Source organism: Rattus norvegicus, chromosome 6 (assembly GCF_021556685.1).
Source record: "Rattus norvegicus strain SHRSP/BbbUtx chromosome 6, alternate assembly SHRSP_T2T, whole genome shotgun sequence".
NCBI lineage: Eukaryota > Metazoa > Chordata > Mammalia > Rodentia > Muridae > Rattus > Rattus norvegicus.
Genome location: NC_141539.1, coordinates 137,178,293 through 137,194,620, shown reverse-complemented (window position 1 = coordinate 137,194,620; position 16,328 = coordinate 137,178,293).

Below are 16,328 nucleotides of genomic sequence, written 5' to 3'. Positions count from 1 at the left end.
ATATTACAGATGGTTGTGAGCCACCATGTGGTTGCTGGGAATTGAACTCAGAACCTCTGGAAGAGCAATCAGTACTCTTAACCACTGAGCCATCTCTCCAGCCCGCATGATGTTTTGCTATGTCTTTGGTCTGTGTTTTGGACGTCTAAATCCCCATTCTCTGACTTGGTCACATGTCTTTACATTCCTGTTCTGGGAACACAGCTCTTGTCCTTCTTGAGTTTGCCCTCCTGTGACAGGATACCAAGGGATAAAATGCTACTCTGGTGGGGGCGGTGGCAGCTGTAAACAGGGAACAAAGAAGACTGTGATGCTTCCAGGGGTGACCAAGGTCCCCATGAAGAGCTGCCATGATGCCAGAGTCAGGGCAGAACAGGACAAACATGCCAGGCAGTGCAAACAGCTGAGGCTAGAGCAACTTGACACAAGCTAGAGAGTCATTTGGGAAGAGGGACTCTCAACTGAGAAAAGACTTCCAGAAGATTGGCCTGTCCGGCATTTTCTTGATACACTGATGTGGGAGGGTCCGCTGTGGGCGGTACCACTCTTAGGCAGGAGGTCCTGGGGTATATGAGAAAGCAGGCTGAGCAAGCCATGAGGAGCAAGCCTGCAAGCAGCACTCCTCCATGGCTTCTGCTTCAGTTCCTGCCCCAGGTTCCTGCCTTGTGGCAGTATAAGTTGTGGAAGTGTAAGCCAAATAAACTCTTTCCTCCCAGGTTACTTTTGGGCATGGTGTTTATCACAGCAATAGGAACCCTAACTAAGACACATGGTAAGTCCACGTAACATTCACGTCAGTGGGACAGGAGCACTCACAGGGTGCAGTCACTGGCTAAGGAGGGAGACCAGGGGACATTCTAGATCTTTACTGTGATCAGTGTGCAGAGTGGTTAGGCTGGTTTGTCCTAACCTGACCTCTGCTACTAGAGGCAAGGGTGAGTAGAGGACAGGCAGGCATGAGGAAGTGGGGGACACTCTCAGGAAGTCACTGCAAGAGGGTGGAGGGAGGACCATGGTGTTGAGAGGGAGTCAGGAATGTGTGTTGTGCTGAAGCTTGCTGTGGGAGGCAAACACTAGCTTTCTTGTCAACCAGTTTCCACACTGTCCAGTTGTCCACAAGAGACAAAAGAGCATCGATGTATAAGGAAGAAGAAAGACTAGCCAACATGGCGGTGCTCTCTTGTTATCCCAGCACTCAGAAAGCTGAGGAAAGAAGACCAAGCCAGGCTACATAAATGGGACCCTGTCTCAACAAAACCAAGCTGGCATGTTCATGCCTTTGATCTCTACCCTGGGGGTGGGGGTGGGGAGCAGAGGCAGGCTGGTCTCTGTGAGTTCAAGACTGCTCTGGCAAGGGATAGCATCCAAAAACCTCCTAGGTCTGTGTGTCCCAAGAGACAGAGGCAAGAGGATCTCCGAGTTCAAGGCCAGCCTGGTTGGTACAGAGCAGTTTTTAGGGAAAGAGACGCTTAGGTCCTGGTGTGGTGCACGCCTTTAATCCCAGCACTCAGGAGGCGGAGGCATGCGGATCTCTGCGTTTTAGTCAGTTCTGTTCATTGTTTGAGTTCAGTGCAGTGGAGTTGAGCTTGTGAGAGTCCATGCAGTTCAGTCCAGGTCAGCAGAGGCAGTGAAGCCAGAGAACAAGAAGGAGCCAGATTAGAACAAATGGCCGGAGTTTTAGTTTGAAGCCAAGCAGAGCAGTTCAGTGAGAAGTTCAGAGAAGCTAGATTGGATCAGTCAGCTTGGGGAGGAGTTTGCACCAGAAGGCTGAGCTGAAGCAGCCAGAGCTCAGGGAGAACCAGACAGGGTGAGCGTATTCAGCAGTGAGCCTCTGAGACGACGATTCTGCCGGGCAAGTAAAAGACACTTTTATGCTGTTGTACATACCTCCTGAGTTTGAAGACAGCCCAGCTATAGAGACAGAACCTGTCTCAAACAAATGAAAGAACAGTGTGGGATCGCTTGGAGGGAAAGCATTTGCTGTGCCTCACAAGCCGGATGACCTGAGTGTGATCCCCGAACATCACATCGAAGAGTGAAAGCAAATGTAGTGGGTCCTAACATCTCTACACTGAGACTGGAGATGGAGACGGAAGAATCATCCAGAAGATAGAAGGCAAGTGGCCCCGAAGTATGCAGCATGGCAGAAACAAGGGCCAGCCCCAAGACATGGAAGCAAGAGCCAAACCCTGAAAGCTGTGTTCTGACCTCCACACTGTGGTGCGTGTGAGCGTGCACACGCAGCCTCAGAACCTCCACACTGCTGTGTGTGTGAGCGTGCACGCAGCCTCAGAACCTCCACACTGCTGCGTGTGTGAGCGTGCACGCAGCCTCAGAACCTCCACACTGCTGCGTGTGTGAGCGTGCACGCAGCCTCAGAACCTCCACACTGCTGCGTGTGTGAGCGTGCACGCAGCCTCAGAACCTCCACACTGCTGCGTGTGTGAGCGTGCACACAGCCTCAGAACCTCCACACTGCTGCGTGTGTGAGCGTGCACGCAGCCTCAGAACCTCCACACTGCTGTGTGTGTGAGCGTGCACGCAGCCTCAGAACCTCCACACTGCTGTGTGTGTGAGCGTGCACGCAGCCTCAGAACCTCCACACTGCTGTGTGTGTGAGCGTGCACACAGCCTCATAATAATAGTGAGAGATGGATTAAAAGTTTTAGGGAGCCAGGCACAGTGGTGCCTTTAATTCCAGAAGTTGGGAGGCAGAGGCAGACAGATCTTTGAGTTCAAAGGCAGCTTGGTCTACAGAGTGAGTTCCTGGACAGCCAGAACTACATACTAAGACCCTGTCTCAAACAAACCCAACCAAGAGAATCTTAATGAAAGAACACGCAGGAAGAAATGTTTGTTTTGACTCACGGTTTCATAGATTTGGTCTATGGCTAACTAGGGCTCTCTTGTTTGCGGCCCGTGTCAAGGCAGAACATCCTGGTGTGGATGTCTGATAGGAGGTCTGTTTACCTCTGAATAAAAGACACAGAAGGTGTCAGGGACCCAACATCCCTTTCAAGGACATGCCCATAGTGATTTAAGACCCTCCCACTTGGCTCTACCCACTAAAGATCCCCCAACCTCCCAATAGTTCCAGAGCTAAGCTATCAACACTGATTTGGGGAGGTACTGTAGCTCCCAGGCCTCAGGGCCAGGCAGGCTCTAGGCAAGCTCACTCTGAGTTGAGAAAGTTTAGGCAGTTAATGATATCGTGTTAGTTAATTCCCTTTCACTGTGTGAAACACTCAAGAAAACCACCTTAAAGGAAGACACGCTTGGGCTCATGGTCTCCAAGATTTCAGTCCTCGCTGGTACTTTTTAGGCCTGTGATAAGGCCCAGCACTACAACAGGGAGCCCTATGGGTGCAAAGCTGTTCTAATCCTGTCGTCCCAGAAGGGGAGAGGCTCGGGGGCACTGGGGCAGAGCAAGACTGTGTGTGTTTCATTTTTGTTTTCTTGTGGTGCTAGCACAGGGCATGCCATATACACATTACATGAGCACTCTATCATGGAGACACTCCTTCATCCCAACTCTTCTCCCAAATCCATCCAGCTGTGAACCCCCAAATAGAGTCATTTATTATCAAGGGTAGTGTCCTTAGGATCCAGTCATTTCTCAAAAGGCCACCTCTGAGTACTTGCATTGGAGACTCAGCCCTCGGCCCTGCCCAGTTTGATTTTACACTCATTTCTCCAGAGAGAACACAGTCCTCAAACTCCAACCCAGCAGCAATGCCTGGGGCTTATGGAAATGGCAGGAACCCAGGCCTCGCTCTGGGCCTCTTGACTCAGGGACCAATGGGAGCCAGCAACCCACACCATGGCACACTCTCCAGAGGCTACTGGCTTGAACCAAGATGAAGAGCCATTATTCTAGCCCAGGGTCAGCCGATGCTGGCCCACAGGGAAGAGCTGTCACCCCTGCTTTGAACAGAAGACAGCTTTTCTAGGTTGGCTAGGCTCACTGTGAGGGGCAAGCCAGGTCCCAGGAGCACAGCTGGCCTCCCATCAGTGAAACAGTTGCAGAAGATCTGTCCCCAACAGGATTCTTGTCCCACCCTTCTCCAAGAATGCAGTGGACAGGTAGGGATTTCAAATGGGAGATTACTGTCAGCTTCGATAAACCCTAAGGGATAAAACAGATTACTATACTGGGTTAAAATGAAACCGGTTTGGGCTCCTGGTAGCTGTTCGATGCTACCTGAGAGCTGATACAACCCCGAGAAGTATTATTGTACATCAAAGTTCTCTAAGGCCCTGGGATGCCAACCAGGAGTTGTCCATTGCAGAGCAAATCTGAAGGCTCTGGAAAATGTCACACCCAAACCTCTCAGCGGGCTTCTGGGCACCAACCAAGGCGCAGCCCTTGTGGAACACACTTGCAGGGCTGGAATCCTTATGGCTCTCCCAGACGTCAGGAGCAGCACGGTCATTGGGTGGTCTCCGTGTGCGGAGGCTGCACCTGCCACTGGAATGAATTCCTGTCCACAGGCAGAAGCCTCAGGCACCAGGGTCCTCTCTCCGGTGAGTCCTGAAGGCACTTCAATTGTCCCCTCTCCTCCGTGGAATTCTAATGCACCCTGCACACTGACGCTCAAACTTCCAGGGCACTCGTTGGTGCCAGGTGGACCCAGCTGGGTCCTAAATGTCCATACACAAGCAGAGTCCACCAAAAGTTGCTACGAGTTCACAATCAGGTTTCTGCTGGTGCTTAACTGTAAAAACGTTTTGTTCCGGAGGCGCTGCTGGCCCCCGCCCGGCACTGCCCCCACTTTGTCTGGCCAGTAGTTCCGTTTGCTTAGAGGCTGCTTCTGCACCGACAGCAACTGGCAGTCCACTTCAGAGCCACAGCTGTCAGAGACTCCCAGAATGCTTTGTACGGAGACCCCTACCTACTCCGGCTGTGGCAGATGCAGGGCCGGCCATTGTCCACAGGGTGTCACTCACCTTAAGGCTAGGGGACCTCACAGCTGTCATGAGCTATATCACACAGAAGAAGGCTCCACGAGGACCAGAATCACATAGCTCGGTCCTGTTCTTCCACATCTCTCGGTGGAAAGAAGCCCTGGGCACAGCCTTCGCTAAGCACGCAGCAGGTTCTCCAAGCTGGAACTGTCTCTCTTGCCTTCCATTTTGATAGCCTCTCTGGTGCCAGCCTGGGGCCAGGGATGCTGTCAACCCCATAGGAATGCTGCTCCATAGATCCTGGGTGGCGCTGAAGCAGACACTGTCCTATTGGGCAAGCAAGAAACAGAGGCACACAGACCACGTGGAACCATGGATACAACACAGGCGGCGATGCGTGGCCCAATTCCCAGTGGCTGACAGGGGAATGGGCAGGGCCGCAAAAGAAGAGGAAGCCACCTGTGTAGGCATGGGGTGTGTATGTAGCGGGAAGGCCTTCAAGATCTAAAACCCTGGAACATGGGTAGTCTGAAATGTCACATATTGGCAGTATACCGCCAGTAATCCAGGTGTCCAGTAGTGGGTTCCAGCTTCCTCTGAAGGTCAGTGTCTTCTGTGAGGAATTGTCTCTTCAACAGTCCCAGAGAACACAGCAGCTGGAGCCCCTGCCCCTGCATCTCTGCCTCCCCTCATCTCCGAATTCCCAATTCCCCAATCCCCACATTCCTGCATCACGGCATCTCCGAATTCTGTCACCAGCAGCAGCAGCAGCAGCAGCAGCAGCAGCAGCAGCAGCAGCAGAACCCAACAGTCTGGGAGCCACAAGGGTGTCAGAGCGCCCACAAGCCACTTGGCAAAGCAGAGAAGCCTCTGGTGGCAGCCTACAAAAGACATTCTCCGGGAAAGAAAAACCCCGACCTTAGCCCCCTGCAGAGATGCTAGGAGGGGCTTACAAACCAGAGAGAAAATGCTGACGTTACAAAGTTTCCAGAAGGAAACAAAGAAGGGCTTGTTTGTGCCCGGTCTCCCACTGAGTCAATGCTAGGCACCAGCTACAAAAATTCAGACCAAAGGAAACAAACCATGAAAACCGAGCTTCAGCTCAGTAAAAATCCCAGGGAGCCTGGGCTACTGACGTGTAAGCTTTGGCTACACAGAGAAAGAGACCTAGACCAAACCGTAAAAAACGGAAAAAACAAGATAACAACAAAAACAATTAGGCCGGAAGAAGGGGTCGTGGCTGGAGCTGGAGAGAAGGCTCAGTGGTTAGGAGTTCTTGTTGCTCCTACAGAGGACCTAGGGTCAGTTCCCAGCGCCCACAGCAGGTATCTCTCAACCATCTGTAGCTCCAGTTCCAAGGAATCCAGTGCCCACTTCTGGCCTCCTTGAGCACCGGATACCCATGGTGCCCATGCATACACGCAGGCATACACACATACACATGAAAAACAAATCTTTTTTTAAAACAGTGAATTAGACCTATTCAAAACCTAGTTTAAAGCTCATTAAAGATCTAAAGGCAGGATTTAGGCTGAAGAAGCTCTTAGGAGAAGGCAGAGGAACACAACAGGACAAAGGACGTGGAGCTTCTGTCGACCCTTGTCAGGAGACTGGAAGCACCAGCAAAGAACAGCCAGGGAAGAGAGGTGGCTTACAGGTGCAGGGGCTGTCCAGAGGCTCCTTCCGCTAAGGAACGGCCACCCAGGCACCAGAATGGGAGATAACCAACTTCAAAACCCCAAGTTTTCGTGAGCTTGCAAAGAAAGGTTCAACACCACTAAAGTTAGTTGTAATCGTTAATTACAAAGTTCCAGCACCAGAGCCCACGTGATTATGGAAGGGAGCGAACTGACCTCCGAGTGAGCTCTGTGGCAGGCAACACCTCAAGCAGCTAATGCCTCACACCCAACTCCACCCCAGATGAGTACTCTAAAACAATAAAAGAGAAAGAACACAAAGGAGAGGAAATGAAGCCTGGTGCGGGAATCTGGGTTGGCCTGCTCTGCGGGTGGGACAGCAACAGAGAGGGTTCTGGGAAGCCACCTGGGTGGGTCCACAGCTGGAGCCTTGGCCAGCCACACAGCACCACTGTGAGAGCTGGAGGGAAAAGCACCACATTTCTGGTCACAGGCACATGCTCAAGGGAAATGTGGCCTGGACATGGGGAAGGAAGGGGATCCTGTCTTGTGACTCATGGATGAACTCCTAGGACAGAGTTGAGAAAAATAAGCCAGCCACAAACACACGGGGCTCTGCTTCCTGGGGACACCCAAATGCCCTGGAGACTGAACCTTCAATGAACAGGGCAGGCATGTGCGGTCTCTGGGAGGTGTCATGAGGGCTTCGCCCTCACACGTGAATTAATGCCATTGTTCAAGGACTTCACCCAGGAAGTCTGCTTCCTTTGCTCTTTGCCATATAAAGATACTGTGTTCAAGGCACCATCTTGGATGGAGAGACATGGTCCTCACAGGATTCCAGGCCTTGAACTTTCCATTCTCAGAGAAGTAAGTTTTTCTTCTTTATAAATTATGCGGTCTCAGGCATTCTGTTACAGCAACACAAAACGGGCTACTGTGCTAGCATAGTTAAACCAAATAGAGACAGAAAATGGGATGTTGGTTGCCAGGGTGGGAGAAGGAGGCTAAGGAGGTTGTCAGATGGCTTCAGAGTTTCAGATATGAAAGATGAAATCGTCCAGGAGATAGAGAGATAGCTCAGTGGATAAATGCTTGATGTGCAGCCATGAGGACAGATCTCGACACCTATGTAAAAGCCAGGCATGACGGCCGTAGCCCATCACCTCAGTTGGAGAAAGAGGGATCCTAGGGCCTCAGTGGCTAGCAAGGCTGGCCACTACAGTGGGCCTCACGTTCAGTCTCAAAAGATAAACATAGCAGAGGAGGACAGCTGATGTCAACCTCCAGCCTCCATACGCACAGGTACAAACACACACACTCACATTCACACATGAACACACATAACCGTCCCACGCATGTGAACACTTGCTGAACACTACTGAACCATACATTTAAGAATCACGTTCAGGCTAGAGGGATAGGTTGGTCAGTAAAGCACTTACTTGTTATCAGAAGAACCTGACTTCAGTGCCTGATCAGTGCAAAATAAAAACCAAGGGATGGTGAGTGTGTCCTTCTAATCCCGTGCCTAGAAGCAAAGACAGGCTTGCTGGTCAGCCAACCTAGAGAAGAACTAGGTAAGTTTAAAGCAGAAAGACCTTGTCTCAAGAAAGAAGGTGGACAACACCTGGAGAATGACATATAGACACGTGCATGTGTAGCATGTGTACCTTCACACGCATACCTGTACCTGAGTGCACACAAACACACAATGCATGCATGTGTACCTTCACACACACCTGCATACACACAAACATACATGCATGTGCACCTTCACACACATACATGTACCTGCATACACACAGATACACAAACACGTGCATATGCACCTCCACACCCACATATGTACCTGTATATACACAAAACACATTGGCACGTGCACCTTCACACGCATACATGTACCTGCATACAGACATGCATGTGTACCATCACAATATACATATACCTGAATACACACAAACACGCATTCATGCATGTGTACCTTCATACACATACATGTACCTATACACACACACACACACACACACACACACACAAACACAAAACTGTATCTCATCGGGACTGAGCCGTGAATAAATAATCTCCCAAAACTCAATAAAAACATAAAGTGTGCTGGCACACGCCTGCAATCCCAGCACCCAAGAAGCTGGGGCAGAATGACCACAGTTCTGGGATAACCTGGGCTGCAGAGCGAGAGCCCCCACATGTGGCCCAGGACCTAACACACGCTGTGGAAAGGAAGGGACAGGTAAATACAAACTAAAGCAGGAAGAAGCTGGGCAGGGTGGAGCACAGCTTTTGTCTGTCCCAGCACTCGGAAGACTGAGGCAGAAAGATGAGTCAAAGGCAGCCTGCTCTACGAAGCCCCATTTCAAGTGAACCCCAGTCACTCTGCAAAACCCTATCTCAAGGGAAGACCAGACGGAATGCCAGGAAGGGATATGGGCCCTGACTGAGGACAATACCCACAGGCCACATACTCACACCCACACCGATCCTCGGCCACCCCACACTGAGACTCAGTTCTCTTTGAACAGACTGTGGCTGAGACCCTAGGGGAGGCATAGCTGGCGGGAACCAGGTACCACAGAATCCCTTGGGAAGTCTTCTGTGGGCAATCAAGCTTTGTACCATGAGCATAGCCACCTTCCTGGAGGGCCCTCCCAAGCCCTCTGCTGGCATGCTGGGATAAAACAGTAAACTGTCACACTGTGGGCAGCACAAGAGTGGCCCTGAGCTGACAGAGATCTGCAACACTTCAGGAGGTGGTGGCTTTCGATGACCTTAAACTACCTCTGCTCCATGACCCAGTAACCCCACAACTTTTGGTCACTTATCCAGAAGAAATGAAAATGTGACCAGAGCCTTGTCCTTAGCAGCTGTACTCGTCATAGTTTTGCAGGAGGAGGCCAAGTGCCTGTCTGGGGGAGATGGATGGAGACTCGGGCGCACTTGTGCAACGGGCTGCAGGAGAACAGACACCGACTTGCACAACGACACGGGAAACCTAAAACACATTCTGTTGAGGGATGCAGCTTGGCGCATGGTACACACAGGAGGGGTCTGTTTTCCATGGACCTCCACACGCTTACTCAAACTCATCTCAGCAGAGTGGCCAGTGGGCGCCACACAGATTCTGAGGTATAGGAGAGCCTGTGGGAGCAGGGACACCCTGTTGCTATGTGTAGGAGGCACAGGCTGGCACTGGCCCAGTTCACTTTGCCACAGAACAGACTTGCAGGCTCTCTGAGTGTGATGGGTACCTTAGATAGCTTCAGTGGGGGAAAGAATCTCTAGTGTAGTGATTGGAAGAGAGGAAGGGAAGGAGGGAGGGGGAGAGAGAGGGCGGGGAGAGCACTATGGTGGTGAACTGAGAAAAGTCACGTAGGAAAGGCTTTGCTGAGCAAGTTTCCTGGAGACGGCCCACAGTTTCATATGCCAGCAATGGGTGCACTCTGGAGGGGCACGGCCCAGAGACTTCATCCCAGGACTGCTTCTTGCTGCTGATATGCCTTTCCTGCAACTATTACATAGCCTAATGATCCCTGGGCATCAGCTCACCCTATTGGGAAAATTCCCTGCAGACCAACATGAAGATGAACTTTTGTGAATGAATGCTTTTTAGATGAGTGGATGGCTTTGTAGAATTCCTGGTTTGATTCAAATAATTTTAAGAAGAAAATTTAAGGAGATGGTTTTAACCGTTTGGCCAGAAAGATGTAATAAAGTTAGAATCAAGAATAGAATGTGCCCCCCTCTTCACGGAATAGTAAGTAAAGGCTGCATAGTTAGGAATACAATGAGCTTTCATAACTGCACTAGAAGAGAAATAGGCTTGGGACTGGTTTGTGGTCAAGGAAAAACACTCATTCTAGGTCAGGTCCAAGGATGAAACCATAGGTGTGCACTATGGTAAAGCAAAGCATGTGAAACTGTGGTTTCGAACTTACAATGAGCTTACAGAATGAAACACTGCTTTGAACTTAGTATCTACATCCTTCTGTAACTCCCCTTCTGTGTAACATTTTATCTATGAGGTAACTTTCTAAAGAACTTTTGTCTGAGAAGGTATAAATTGACAGAGGAAAGAAATAAAGTGTGGCATTTGGGGCTTAGCCTCATCCACAAAATGTATATATGCATATCCATGTTTATATGTATATGCACATGTGTGTATGTGTATATATGTAAGTATGCATGAACACTTGTGGAATTGTGGAATTGGTCTGGTAGAGCCAAAGTGTATGTGTCTATGTCAGTGCTTGAATTTTTTCCTCTTCTTTTCTCTTTGGTTCACAAAGAGTTAACAAACTCCAAGCCTTTTGCCTGGCCAGTGAGGGGCCCCTGAGCCAGAGAGAAACTAAACTTGTCTTCTCACTCCCCTGCTGCTATCAGAGGGTGTCAAATTACCAGAAGCCAGTGGCTTTTAGCAATAGCAATAGCGCAATAGTGAGGAGTTTAAGGTCAGAAGAATTGCCAGAAAGTAAACAGCTTTTGACCACGTGGTTGCTGACGGAACTGCCAAGGGGTGAAGCAGTGTCAGCCAAATCTCACACCCCTTCACTGCCTCCTTTGGGAAACTGGATGTCCATGAGGAGACAGACCTTTGAGCTTGTCTGAGAAGGTGTTTCCAGCTAGCGTTAGTCAAGGGAGGAGGCTCTACTCTAAATGTGGACAGCACCATCCTATGTGGTCCTAGATGGAAGAAAACACACAGCAAGCAGAACGCTGAGTACCAGCTTCCATTCATCTCCTCTGCTTCCTGACTGTGAATGCAGTGTGACGTCAAACTCTTTTACTGGGTGCTCTGTCACAGTGATGAGAAAGGCAATACAAGTATCGGTGCTGAAACGGTATTGATTTCCACTTCAACTGGGAGTGAACTTGTATTGATTGATCATGCTGGCTATTTCATATTATATCAGCCCTTGTGGTTTAATTATTAGCCTGGCACAACCTGAGAAGAGAGACTCGGTGAGGGACTGTCCTCAGTGAGACGTGTTGTGGGTATGTTTGTAAGGGGTCGTCTACATTAACTGATGTGGGAAGACCCAGTCCACTCTGGGCAGCTCCATTCCCTAGGCTGGAAAACCAAGTTGAGCTGAGCAAGTAAGCAGGTGATTGTGCTTGTGCTCGTTTCTCTCTGTTCCTTGCTGTGGACACAATGTGACTAGCTGCTTGAAGTTCCTGCCTTGATGTCCCCACAATCATGGTCTGTGACTTGGCTATACAAACTGAAATAAACCCCTTTCTCCTGCAAATTGCTTTTTGTCAGTATGTTTGAAACAAAACAAGGACACTAAGCCAGCAACAATACCAAACAAAAGTAGCCAGAGCACAGACTTCTATATAAACATGCTTCCAGGGCTGGAGAGATGGTTCTGCAGCTAAGGGCTCCTCCAAAGGACCCAAGTTCAATTCCTAGCACCCACATGGCACCTCACCTCAGTCTACAAGCTCATTTCCAGAGATTCGAAGCCCTCTCCTGGCCTTTGAGTGCACCAAGAATTCATCGATTCACGGGCAGACAAAATACCCATAAAACAAATAAAAATCCCGTTTCCATGGGTGGGTCCCAGGTCTGTTCCCTACACTCACAGGATGTGACAGACAAATGGAGTCTCTGGTAACGGCTTCCTGCAGTACTGGAAGGCATACAGTAGGTGGCGGTGGTGGTCCAACTGGCCCACTCAGATGCTCAGGGAATCCTTACCGAGACTATTTCTTGAAACTGGCTCATTGGAAAATGCTGTTTCAGGGGAGAACTTGGTGCAAGCGCTGACATGCCACTTCCTAATTGCGGGTCTTCGAGAGCACAGTATAATTTCAGACTCCTCAGAAGCCTTTGAATGTTTCAGTGTTCTGAGGTCAACGTGGCATTTTCTTTTAGAAATCCAAATAGCAAAAAGTTCACTGAGAGGCGGGCGCTGGCTGTCTCCAGCATCTGTCTCCCTGAGGAGTGACTGCCCCGCCTGTGCAGTGAGGCTTCAGGTTGAGCGCAGGTCCTGCCTGGCTTTTGTAGCCCATTCTGTGAAAAGAGAAGACGCACAACGTGCTTGCTGGCACGGACTGTGATGCCTGCCCGTGCTCCTCAAAGGCAGAGAGACACTAGCACAGGAAACAGCACTTCACGCCACCTCCATATCCACCCCCAGCTTCTCTCTCGTCTCCCCACCCTGCTCCTGAGAGACCTCTGCTTCCCCCTCCACTTTCGTGTCTCCCATGTGTGTCCACGTTTTACAAACTCCAGATTCTGGATACTTGGGAAAACATGGCTCCAGATTCTAGATACTGGGGAAGACATGGCATCTGTCTGTCTCGTCAGCCTCATTTTTCTTAGGATGATCTCCCAGGCCATCCATTTTTCCTGAGGGGGGGAAATGCAATTTTATTCTTTACAATTAAGGAAACCCCCATTGAATGTGCACACCAAATGTTCCTTACCAGTTTATACGCTGACGGGCATTGACCAAGGCTGAATTAGCATCATGGCCACTGTGAACAGTGTCACAGGTATCTCGATGCTAAGCTGAAATTCCTGGGGTAAGATGGGGTATCAAGAGAGGTTTTTGTTTGTTCGAGACAGAGTATTTCTAGGTAGACCAGGCTGGCCTTGAATGCACAAAGAGTCACCTGTCTTTGCCTCTAGAGCACAGTGTGAACTACTGTGCCTGGCCTGGAGTCTCAATGTACTTCTATATACCTGGACTATGTACATATATGTATATGCACATATATTAAATATCCCTTCATTCTCTTCCAAATCTTATGCCTCTTTTTTCTTTAATTGTTGCAGATATATATGTATGTGTGTATGTGTGTGTATGTGTGTATGTGTGTATGTGTGTGTATGTATGTGTGTATGTGTGTATGTATGTATGTGTGTGTATGTGTGTATGTGTGTATGTGTGTGTATGTGTGTATGTATGTGTGTATGTATGTATGTACTTATTAATGTACAAACACAACATGCTCAGTCACATGTTTTCAGGGCCGACTGTGTGGTATTGGATAACCAATTGTGCTCTTCCCCAAATAAGGACAAACAGACAGGCAAACATGGTGGGGGGAAGAGGGGGAAAACGCATAAGGCCTCAATTTAGAAGGACTACAGCGAGGTGTGTGGTGACGCCTGCAGTCCCATCACTCCAATGCAGAGGTAGGCAGATCTCTGTGAGTTGGAGGCCAGCCTGGTCTGCAGAGCAAGTTGCAAGACAGCCAGGGCTAAAACAGAGAAACATGTCTCAAACACCTAAAACAGAGAAACATGTCTCAAACACCCCCACAACACCAAAAAAAAAAATGTCAGGAGCAGCAGGAGGAGGAAGAGGAGGAGCAGGAGCAGGAGCAGGAGCAGGAGGACTACAGGTAACTAAGGACTGCTGAGATCCAAGGAGGAGTCTTTCCCCAGGGATGAGCATGTATGGGCTGTTTGTTTATTGACCACTAGTACTTCTCTTGACGACTGTCTGTCCATCTCCCACCTACTGGCTGATTTGCTCTGTCTGTGTTTATGGTTTCAGTTCTCTGTGGCTGGGATTTGACGTTCAGCTGGCAAAACCTTTCTCCCAAACCTCTCTGTTCTTGTTTCCTTTGCCGCATGAAGAATGTTAATTCTTAAAAATCAGTCCTTGCTATGATTTCCTGAGACAATGAGTCCTTGTCAGATAGTGTGGCCCCGGCCTCCATCTTTTAGCATTTTTGCCCATCGATTTCAGAATTTCAGGTCTTAAGGTCATTAAGGCCTTGCATCCGTTTTGAACTGATTTTTATAGAGAGTGAGAGAGGGGTCTAATTTCATTGTTCTGTATGTGGATACTCAGCCTCCTCAGCCCCATGTATTGAAGAAGCTGTCTTTGCTCAAATGACAGTTTGGGGCACTTCTGTTGACCACAGGTGGCTGTGGCTCTGTGGCTTCCGTGGCTTCTATCTCCCAGCCAGTCTGCCTCTGTCTCCCGCTGTCAGTCTCTATACCACAGCTCTGTAGTATCATTTAAGATGAGGTGAGGCGATGTTATCAGCATTGGTCCCTGTCTGGACTGCTTTGGTCGTCCAGTGTCTTTTGCACACATCTTTGCTTTATATCTGGAGGAAGGCACTGGAGCCGTAGAGGGTTGAACTGAATCTGGAGATGACTTTGGGTGATGTGGCTGGTTTGGGCATCTGTAAGGTCTTTGAAGTACAGAATCTTACCGTCCACACAGGCACAATTTGACTTCTCTCCTGTGTGTGGCGCCCGATTTCTCTCTCCTGTTGTATTTCCCTGGTTGTGAGTCAAAGCTTATATGGAATAAGGGTGGGGAGTGTGGGCGTCTTTGTCTTGTTCCCAACTTTAGAAAATGCTTTCAGGCTGGAGAGGTGGCTCAGCGATTAAGAGCACTGACTGCTCTTCCAGAGGTCCTGAGTTCAAGTCCTAGCAACTCCCAGCACATGGTGGCTCACGACCATCTGTAATGGGATCTGATGCCCTCTTTTGGTGTCTGGAGATAGCTACAGTGTACTTACATACATGAAATAAATAAATCTTAAAAAAGAAAAAGAAAATGCTTCCGCACCCCCCCCCCGTTGGACCCAGTGATGGCTGCAGGTCTGCAGTATGCAGGAGTTATTACGCTGAAGCACCGTGCTTTATTTCTAGTTTCCTCGGGGTCCTTTTGGGAAGCATGTGGAGCTTTGCTAAAGGTTTCTTTTGAAATGATCATATGACCAGTTCTGTCCCTAGCTTGTTCATGAGTTGAATTACATTTATTGATGTATTTTGAACCATCCTTGCATCTCCAGAATGAAAAAAATCATTATATATATATATATATATATATGGGTATATGAGTCTGAAGGGCCAGAAGGGGCGTCAGATTCCCAGAAACCCAAGTTACAGACCCTTGTGAGCCACCATGTGGGTGCTGGGAATTGAACTCGGGACCTTGGGAAGAGCAGCCAGTGCTCTAACCACTGAGCCGTCTCTCCAGTCTTTGTATTTTGAACCAACTCTGATTTCTTGGCCCTTTGTTCCTGAAGTCTCTCCTGTCTCCTCAGCTTCTGCTGCCACCTTTGTCTCCCCACAGGTTTGTGGGACGGCTTGCTCATGTTTTCCTAGGCCCTTGTTGGTGCGTAATTTGGTTTGATTTATTTTGGACAAGGTCTCACGTAGCCCTGTCTGCTTTCAAGCTTACTAGTACCTGAGGAGGACTTGGAACTTCTCTGATCCTCCTGCCTCTGCGTCCATAGTGCGAGCACAGGTGAGCACCACCATCTCCAGTTTACGCGGTGCTGGGGTCAGACTCAAAGTTTCTTCTTTCTTTTTCCTCTTTCTTTTTGTTTCTTCCTTCATTTTTTTCCTTTCTTTCTTCTCAAGACAGGCTTTCTCTGTGTAGCCCTAGGTGTCCTGGACCTAGATCTGTAGAGTAGGCTGGCCTAGAACTCAGATATCTGCCACCCCCACCCCCACCCGCCCCCAGGGCTGAGCCCTCACAGACTCTGGGGCTTTTCATGCTCGGCAAGCACTCTACCAGCTGAGCGACGTCCCCAGCCAAGTCTTGTTTTATAATTTAAGCGCTCATACCTCCTCTCTCTGAGTTAATTGCCTTTGCTGTATCTGGAAGGCTGGCCTCAGATTTGGGCTCTGCCGGAGGCAGCCTCCGAGTTCTGAGGTTGCTGACATGGGCCTCCAGGCCTGGCTCTCCGTTTCTGGTGGGGGGAGCTGGCCTGAGTCAAGGCTGACTTTGAGTTTCAGCATCTGAATAGGCAGCCTGGGAGGAACGGAGGCTCACACCATACAGCCTT